This window comes from Physeter macrocephalus, unplaced genomic scaffold (assembly GCF_002837175.3).
Source record: "Physeter macrocephalus isolate SW-GA unplaced genomic scaffold, ASM283717v5 random_217, whole genome shotgun sequence".
Classification (NCBI taxonomy): Eukaryota; Metazoa; Chordata; class Mammalia; order Artiodactyla; family Physeteridae; genus Physeter; species Physeter macrocephalus.
The window spans coordinates 9945-19888 of NW_021145503.1; positions in this window are offsets into that span (position 1 = coordinate 9945).

A 9944-nucleotide genomic window follows, 5' to 3' on the forward strand; every position below is an offset into this window, starting at 1 on the left:
GTTGCTGAATAACAAAGTACCTCAGAACTTAGTGACTTCAAACAATGATTTTATTTCATCTCATGATTTACGAGTCAGGAATTTGGGCAGGGCTCAGCGACGTAGCTCATGCAGCATCAGCTGGTGCTGCTGAAAGATCCACTTCCAAGATGGCATAGTCACATGATTAATAGGTGGTTCCTGGTTGTCAGCTGGGATCTCAGCCAGACCATCAATGGGGAGACCTCAGTTTCTCGCCATGTGAGCCTCTTCATGGGGCTGCTTGACTTCCTCACAGCATAGCAGCTGAGTTCCAAGGGCATATGTTACAAAGGACTAAGGACTAGGTCTCCTGACCTAGCCTTTGATGTCAGACAACATCACTTCTGCCATTAACTTTGGTCAAAAAATTCACTAAGATCAACCCAGATTCAAGTATAGGCGAAATAGACTTCCCTTCTGGGTGTGAGGGGTAACGTGTGCACAGAGGGAGGAAAGGAATCAATGGTGGCCATCTCTGGAGACCTTCTCCTGTACCCTACTTGGGTCAGTTGTCAACCCCTGGATCAATCAGTCATGAACACAGGCGTCAGAACATAGTATAGATTCAGCCGCTGGGAGCTCAACATGACATATTGAGGAGGACGCCCACCGAAGGGGGAATTCTTATAAATCTCGCGGGCACTCCAAGGGATATCTGGTGATTATAGAATCCTACAGAGCTATACAGTCTGAGATTTACCCAGATCAGGAATTGGCCTTGGGCATTGGTTATCCCGAAAAGCTGGAGTTCTTCCGACCTGTCCATGAGGTACCCCGTTCCATTTTCATACAGTTAACAGCTCTTCAAACCTGATTCCGGTTCTCTGTAACACCCATCCATTATCCACTAGAGTAACACTCAACAACTATGGATTATTTTTCTAGACTGTAATTTTCTCCACCAGGCTTAAACTCTTTAAGGCCTGGGCCTGTGTATTTTGTGTATCTAGCCTCAGTCCCTGGCACATAATAGGTGCTGAGTAAATGCATGTTGAATGTTCTTGAATGAATAAACACATCTGCTTGTCCCCATCTACATGGATAACGAAGTTGATTTTGAGGTGGCTATTGAGTCCCTACCAAATAGTTCATTATTGCTCTCATGTTTTCTCCAAGCCAAAATCACCTGAAGTAATTTATAGTTAAAATGCAGGTGATAAATCAAGTGAACACTGTCCTAAATATTGGCATCTGAAGGTAAATTCTTTAAAACCACAGGAGAAATGTTACTGTTTTGGAGCCCGGATTAAAAGAACCACAAACAGAAGCATTTATGCATTTTGTTGTTGTTTGGTTTAAAGACAAGGTCAGGGAAGTATCCCCCCTCCCCAGGACTAAATCCTGCTTGCCACCTGTTTTTGTCAGTAAAGTTTTGTTGGAATACAACCAGGTCCATTTGTTTCCTTATTGTCTCTGAGTACGTTTGTGCTACAACAGCAGAGTTGGGTAGTTGTGGTAGAGAATGTTATCCCCTCAAACCTTAAAATATTTACTGTCTGGTTCTTTACGGTAAACGTTTGCCAAACCCTGGTAAAGGGCTTATCTCAGTCTAACAAAATACCATAAACTGGGTGACTAATAAACAATTGAAATTTACTTCTCACAGCTCTGGAGGCTGGAAGTCCAAGATTAGGGTGCCAGCATGGTCAGGTGACGGCCCTCTTCTAGATTGCAGACTTCTCGTCACATCAATTTTCACGTGATGGAAATTGGGCTGGGAAGCAATCTGGAGTCTCTTTTATAAAACCATTAATTCCATTCATGAGGGCTCCACCCTCAGTATTTAATCACCTCCCAAAGGCCCCACCTTCTAATACCATCACATAGGGCATTAAGATTTCAACATATGAATTTGGGTGTGGGGGGGTGGGGGGTCGGGGGCCCACAAACATTCAGACCAGAGCAGGTCTAATCCCTTTGTTCTTGGTTATTTTACTTGGCAAAGTTGAAGGCGTCGTACCTCCACATTTCTACATTTTTAGACTTTTCTCCCAACCAAAGAGAACTCTTCCCTGGCTTGTCCATGGTGGAGACTCCAATGATGCTGAACTTCCTAGGTTAAAAACAAAGTAAAGTTATTTTACTTGACCAATGAATAAAAATAGACAATGAACCAGCATAAGGAGCAGAGAATTTTTAACTTAACAGCATGGGTTTGGGAGCCATCAAATTGAACCTTGTAGTAGACATTTATTGCTCTTTAGCTGTAAAGGATCCATTCCTTCTTTTGGTAACAGCAATTTACCTACTTCTGGGTAATTACCTCTCCCCCACTAAGTGCTGTCTTGGTTGAATCAAGGCACCTTGCCCTGCCCTACCCAAGGAGAGGTACATGATTCAGGCTTGGGCTCTTTGACCCAAGGATGGATAGAATGTTGAAACTGACTCATTCCAGTGATTGTGGCCTTTAAGGCCATCCATCCCTTCCTGTTGCCTAGAGCCCTCGGCATGCTCTGGTCTCCTTTTCTTTACAAGCCATATTTTCCAACCTTCCCTTTAACTCCATGAGCCACCTGTATTCTTTCGATACAAAAAACTTTAAATTAGTCAAATTCTATTGCTTACAACCAAAACTCCTAAATGTGCAGATAAATAATAATAACTATATGAAGAAATGCAAATCAATATAAGTATTTATAGCCTATAAAATTAACAGATTTAAACCATAATGATATTCAGTTGTATCAAGGATGTAGTGAGACAGGCATTCACAGGAACTTTCACTGAGTTTGTTAATTGGTGTTTCCTTTCTGGAGATTATTTTTTGTAATATATGTCAAGAGGATTTAAAAAGTTCATACCTTTTGACTTGGCAATTTTGCCTCTAGGCATTTGTCCTAACAAAAGAACAGGAGCTGGAGATATAGATTTATGTGGAAAGTGTTCAGTATGATTTATAGTAACAAGAAATTGGAATTTACTTAAACGTCCAATATATTAGAGGACAGTCAAGTAAATTGAAGGAGGTATTATCATGTCACAGTTAAAAGTATGGACTCTGGAACTGGTCAGCCTGGCTTCAAGTCCTATTCTGCATCTGACGAGCTATGCAACCTTGGACCAGTTGCTTAGACTTTATCTGTAAAACATAAACAAAATATTATATAATTGTGGTGGCATTTATGTCCTTATGTAGTTCTTCCTCATGTTTGAAAGGCTGACCTTTGTAACCAGTCGAATATTATGAAAATGATGGAATGTGACTTGTGAGTCTAGGTCATAAGAGACATTGTGGCTTCCATCCTGCTCTGTTTTGGGTTACTTGCTCTGGGGGAATCTGGTTGCCATATTGGGAGGGTACTGAAGCAGACCTAGGGAAAGATTCATGTGACAAGAAACCAAAGCCTCCTGCCAACAGCCATGTGAGTGAGCCATCCTGGAAGTGGATCCTTCAGCCTCAGTCAAACCTTCAGATAAAACACGCTGGGTAACTGGTCAACATCTTGACTACAATTTCATGAGAGGCCCGTAACCAGAACCACTCAACTAAGCCACTCTCAAATCCCTGATCCACGGAAACTGTGTGAAGCGATAAATGTTTATTTTTGTTTTAAACCGCTAAGTGTTGGAGTAATTTGTTATACAGTGATAGATAACAGGTCATATAACTTCTCTGAGCCTCAGTTTATTCATTTGTTAAATGAGGACAATACTGTCTGCCCTAGTTTTTTGTGCAGAACAAATAAGGTAAGTGAAGAATTACAGGTCTGCCATGCTTACCTAAAATCTTAGAAGCAAGGTGTGTTTTGGTATTAAGAATTTTTCAGTTTTCATTAAAGTAATAAGATGTACAATATACTGTATATTCTGATCACTCCATTGGGGTCTGACTCAGCACCTCAAAATCAAATGGTAGGGCTTCCCTGGTGGTGCAGTGGTTGAGAATCCGCCTGCTAATGCAGGGGACACGGGTTCGAGCCCTGGTCTGGGAAGATACCACATGCCGCAGAGCAGCTAGGCCCGTGAGCCACAACTACTGAGCCTGCGCATCTGGAGCCTGTGCTCCGCAACAAGAGAGGCCACGATAGTGAGAGGCCCGCGCACCGCAATGAAGAGTGGCCCCCACTTTCCACAACTAGAGAAAGCCCTCACACAGAAACAAAGACCCAACACAGCAAAAATAAATAAATTAATTAATAAACTCTTCTTTAAAAAAAAATCAAATGGTAATATTTCTACATCAAAATGTATGAGTATGGACCCAAAGTAGGATAAATAAAGGCTAAAAATAGTCTCATGTCAGTTTTCACTCTCAGGATTTGCTGCCAGATGAATTTGCTGCAAATATACAAAACAAAACAATCAAGCAAAAAACCGTTTTCAGGGACTTCCCTGGTGGTGCAGTGGTTAAGAATCCACCTGCCAAGGCAAGGGACACAGGTTCGAGCCCTGGTCCGGGAAGATCCCACATGCCGTGGAGCAACTAAGGCCGTACACCACAACTACTGAGCCTGCGGCTCTGGAGCCCGCGAGCCACAACTACTGAGCGTGTGTGCCACAACTACTGAAGCCCGCGCGCCTAGAGCCTGTGCTCTGCAACAAGAGAAGCCACCGCAATGAGAAGCCAGCGCACCACAACAAAGAGTAGCCACAACTAGAGAAAGCCCGCGTGCAGCAACGAAGACCCAATGCAGCCAAAAATAAATAAAATTTGTAAAAAAAAAGAAAAACAGTTTTCAGAGGTTTTTGGATTTTGGAATTGTGATAGGAGGTTGTGGTTTTGTATGTTTTTGTTTTTGTTTTTTAATCATTCCAGGTTGATTTCTTCCCAAACAGTAGCTGCCTATCTTATCTAGTTGGTCTCTGGTTATCTTCCACTTATTTGGATTGATGAGGAAGAGACCAACATGGCCTCCATCACTGCTTGGAAACCCAAGGAGCAGTAGGTTGAAGCACTGGAAAAACCAGAGTTCCAACTAGTGGATCTTTCCCCTTATGAATTTAGTCCTAATTCCTGGGTCAGCACCTGATAGTCATGACCCCAGAGGAGACCAGTGAATCATCCAGTCATGGGGTCTGGAGTTGATTCAGCAAGATCGAAGTGGTGTCAGGAGTGTTTTTGGCTGAAGTTCTTGAAGGTACTGATTACATATCCAATTATGCAACTGGCCCTGAGGCTCGTGTTGTGGTACAACCTGATTCTCACCCAAACTAAGCATGTGAGACAGGGCCCTCACCCGGTAGGCCATGATCTCCTGGTAGATCTCAGGCCCTTGGAGCCCAGGGAAATTATTCCTGCCAAGATGGTTCACTTTCCTTTCTTGAGAGAATGGGGGGTAGACTCAGAGCCACCCTCGTCCATATTTACCCTCTCAGTGTCATCCTTTTCCTCTGAACCAAGGTCAGAGGTGATTTGGGGGGAAACCAGAAGTGATTCCTGTGTCATATTCTATTGATGTGTTGTCTACCTTCATGGTATGAGAGGGGACTTCTCCAGGTTGAATCAGTTCCTAATGTCCAATATTCAATAATTAGAGACTCACTCAAATGGAATTAGACTTTGTCCCCTGTTCTTGTAGGCAGAATAGTATACTAGAACTAGAAATCATGAGCTTGGATTCAAACTCCATTTCTGCTGCTGACTTGACCAATTCACTTTATCTTTCTGAGCTTCATTTTTATCAGTCAAGTGGAATGGGGGTGGGGAGTAAGATAGAAAAACGTGGAAGGGGCTCCATTAGCTTTAATAGTCTATGGTTATCTTTGAGAAGGCTATGTGAATTCCTTCCCTTTCATTCTCTGTTCATCCCATAAATATTTATTGTATACTTACTGTGTGCACTGTTCTAGTTGAAGATACACTGACTGTCTCTGCCCTTAGCTTATATCCTAGTGTGATAAGGCAGAAATCTTAAAAGAGGAAATGGGAGGTAGTGATAAGTACTAAACGGAAAATAAAGCAAGATAAGGGGCTAGAGAGTGAATGTGGGATGGTGGTAGTGGTGGTGGAGTAATCTTGACTACATTTGATGGTAATCAGGGAAGGATCCTTGGAGGGAGGTGACATTTGAGAAGGAACCTGATAATCACTCAGTAATATTTTTTGAATGTATGAGTGAGCCAGAAGTAGTTATTCATGGGATGATCTGGAGGAAAACTTCCTAGACAGAGGAAACAGCAAATATAAAGAACCTGAGTTGGGAATGACCTTGGCATATCTGAAGATTGGAAAGGTGGTGGAGTGGAGGAATAGTGAGTAGAGTGAGTGGTCAGAGAGAAGGTCAGAGGTAACCAAGGCCTTATAGGTCAGGTTGAAGAGTTGGGTTTTATTCTGCTTGCAGAAAGAAACCATTGGCAGAGAAACATAATCTGGTTTACACTTTAAAAATATCATTCTGCAGTGTGACTCCACTTCCAACTCACCAGAATGGCTAAAGTGAAAAAGACAGACAATATCAAGTGTTGTTGAGATGTGGAGCAACTGGAACTCTCATACACTGCTGGTGGGAGTAGAGGTTGGTACAACAAGTTTGGGAAACTGATTGGCTGTATCAGCTTTTTATAAAGCTGAACTTATGCACACCCTGTGACCCAGCGATTTCATTAGTAGATATACACTCAACAGATAAGCACACAAATGTTCACCAAAAGATATGCACATGGATGTTCATAATAGCCCCAAATGGGAAACTACACAAATGCTCATCAAGAGTAGAACAGATACGTGAATTGTGATATTGTCATGTAGTTAAATACTATAGGCAACAAGTATGAACAAGTTACACATAACAATGTGAATGAATTTCACAAACTTAATGTTGAGCAGAAGTCATGTAGACAAGTTCAACCTATCTAGTTCCATTTACATGAAATTCATAAATAGGTACAACTAATATGAGGTTTGGAAGTCAGGATAGTGGTTCCCCCTGGAAAGTCTAATGACTGGAACAAGGTGTCAAGGGGCCTTCTGAGGTGCTATAATATCCTGTTTCTTGATCCAGATGCTGGTTACACATGTGTGTTCCATGGCTTTCTCTAATTATCCCTTTACTCTTGCTTCTCCAGGCCAAATGGGCCTTGAGTCCAGAGAGGTAGAGTGAAGAGTGTGGGAGAATATTTATCCCTGGACACTATAGAGCACTGTCAGCTTTTCCATTTACTGTCACGATTTTCTCAAGCATGCTGGGCAGATGAGATTCATCCGTTTTACAGGCCAAGACTTGGTTGTTTAGTGACCTGCCCAAGGTCCTCTGCCTAGTGCAGGGAGAACTGAACCTCAAATCCAAGTCCTTAGATGCTTCTCATGGGACCCACCATTGTTTCCATTTCTCCATGTTGCCTCTCTGGATTGGACCAGCTGGTCTGTCGGGTCTACTTCTGGGTCCATGACTCGGAAATGTTACATTTGCATTTGAGAATTTGAATCTTGAAACTAATCTAAGAAAATACAGTGCTTTGACCATTGTCTTTATTTATAGAGCCTTGTATCTAGTTATGATTTTTTTAAAGCAATGTTTTTAAGGGAATAAAATATTATAAGAAAAAAAAAAAGAGGCTGGAGGCCCTTAAACTCTAGGGGAAGAAACGGTTTTCACTGTCAGATTTTCTCAGCCCCACTGCGTGGACATACGGAATCATGTGTGACGTTTTTTGCTCTAACCACAAAATTTCATGAATTTTCAGTCACTGAATAACGAATCATCATTCTAGATAAAAAGAAGGAGGCAATTTTGAGGGCAAAAATATTTCCTTGAAAACTTCTTTTCTAATTTAAGAATTAGAATATAAGGCTTTGACCATATTCACTGGGACTGAGCCCTTGTAGGAAGCATGTGCTGTGCCTTTGGCGTGAAAGAGAAGGTCACTGTGTCCCTATAGGATGGGGAGCCAGTGGCCAAGATCTGAGATCTATTTGGTCTCTGTTTCTATGTATCTGCAGCTACAGCTAATAGCTAATAAGCATTGTTTGTTAATAGGAAATAAGAGAGTTCTCTTTCTGGCCAGTTGAAGAAAGCAGGGAGTGTGGAGGCAGCAAGGAAATTAGCATTCACTGAGTACCTTTTGGGTGGGACCTCCGCTACCATGTTACTTGTTACCTAATCAAGCGGAGGCTGTTTATTCTTTTCCTTTTTTAAAAATAATTAATTTAATTTTATTTATTTTTGGCTGTGTTGGGTCTTTGTTGCTGCGTGTGGGCTTTCTCTAGTTGCGGTGAGCGGGGGCTCCTCTTCGGTGCGGTGCGCGGGCTTCTCACTGCAGCGGCTTCTCTTGTTGCGGAGCACGGGCTCCAGAGCGCAGGCTCAGTAGTTGTGGCGCACGGGCTTAGTTGCTCCGCGGCATGTGGGATCTTCCCGGACCAGGGCTCGAACCCGTGTCCCCTGCATTGGCAGGCAGATTCTTAACCATTGCGCCACCAGGGAAGCCCCGAGGCTGTTTATTCTTACACATACAAAGGACTTCATGGGTATGGAAGTGGAGTTTGAATTCCTCGAAGGGACTTAAGATTAAGGGAGGGATCTGGCCAGATTTATTTTTTAGAAAGATAAATGGATCTATTGCTCCCGCCCTTCTGCTAGGAGTGTCCCTCCAGTCCTGACTGAGTGGCAGTGAGAAGAGGAGAGATTGGAGCCAGGGAGAGTAGTTAAGGGGCCTCTTTGCATAGTCTGGTGAGAGGTCCCCATCCAGTACACCCGTGAAGCATTGCCATCTCCTTCCTCCCATCCTTTCTGGGTCGTTGTCATTTACAATGTCATTGTAAATTTAAATTTTAAATGTCACTGACATTCTTAATGCCATTGCATATTTTACTTTTATGTCTGTTAGCACTCCCACCATTCGTGGTTACTATTTTTGCTTTAGACATTGATATGGTCATCTTAAGTGCGTCCTCCTCATCAAGCCCTGAGAAGGGGGAGAATATTATAATTCCTAAAATATAATCTGGGCAGTCATGTCCTAGTGGGGTTGAGTGACTTGCCCAGGATCTTCTTTCATGTTGGAAGATTTGGAGGGTGACTGCTCAGGATTCTGTGGTCTCATCATCACATCCAGTTTGTAGATGAGGATAAGTGCCCACCATCCTCCATGGTGGACACAGAGATGTAAAGACCTGTCATTTGGGGACATTGTCTGTCAGGGACCCCTGGAATGAGAGACAGAAGGGAGAAGAAGGGAGATGAGAAATTAACATGGTCCCAACCTCCCTTGTGAGGGAGTTGAGGGGTGAAGGAGCCGGCACAAGGTAGCAAAAACTTGGACATTTTTATCCCATCTAAATTCTGATTTTACAGGTGGGGAAATGAAGGTCCAGAGAAAGGAGGTAAATTATAACAATAATTGTTGTGAATTGTTGATTGCCAGCTACGTTATGGATGTTACCTCTTTTAATTCTTGCAGCAATCCTATGAGGGAGTGTATTAGTTTCCTCTGGCTGCTGAAACAACTTGATGGCCTAAAACAACAGAAGTGTATTCTCTCAAGTTCTGGAGGCCAGAAGTCCAAAAATCAAGTTGTTGCCAGGGCTGCCCTCCCTCCGGAGGCTCTGGTGACGACTCTTCCTTGTCTCCTCCAGTTTCTGATGGCTTCAGGCATCCTTGGCTTGTGGGCTGCATAGCTCGTCTCTGCCTTCGTCTTCACTCAGCCTTCTCCTCTGTGTCTCAAATCTCCCTCAGCCTTTCTCATATAAGGACACTTGCCACTGGATTTACGATTCACCCAGTTAATCCAGGATTGTCTCATCCTGAGATGCTTTATGTAACTACATTTGCAAAGACCCTTTTTCCAAATAAGGTTTTATCTTTTGGGGCCATGATTCAACCCACTACAGAGTGATAGCGTCATCATCTCCATTTTGCCAAAGGGGATACTGATGCTCAGAGAGGTTAAGAGACATCCCCAAGGCCACACAGTTACAGATGGCTCTTTGCAGTGCATTATATTTAAGGACAGAAATGGTAATAATGGCTAACCTACAGACAGCACTT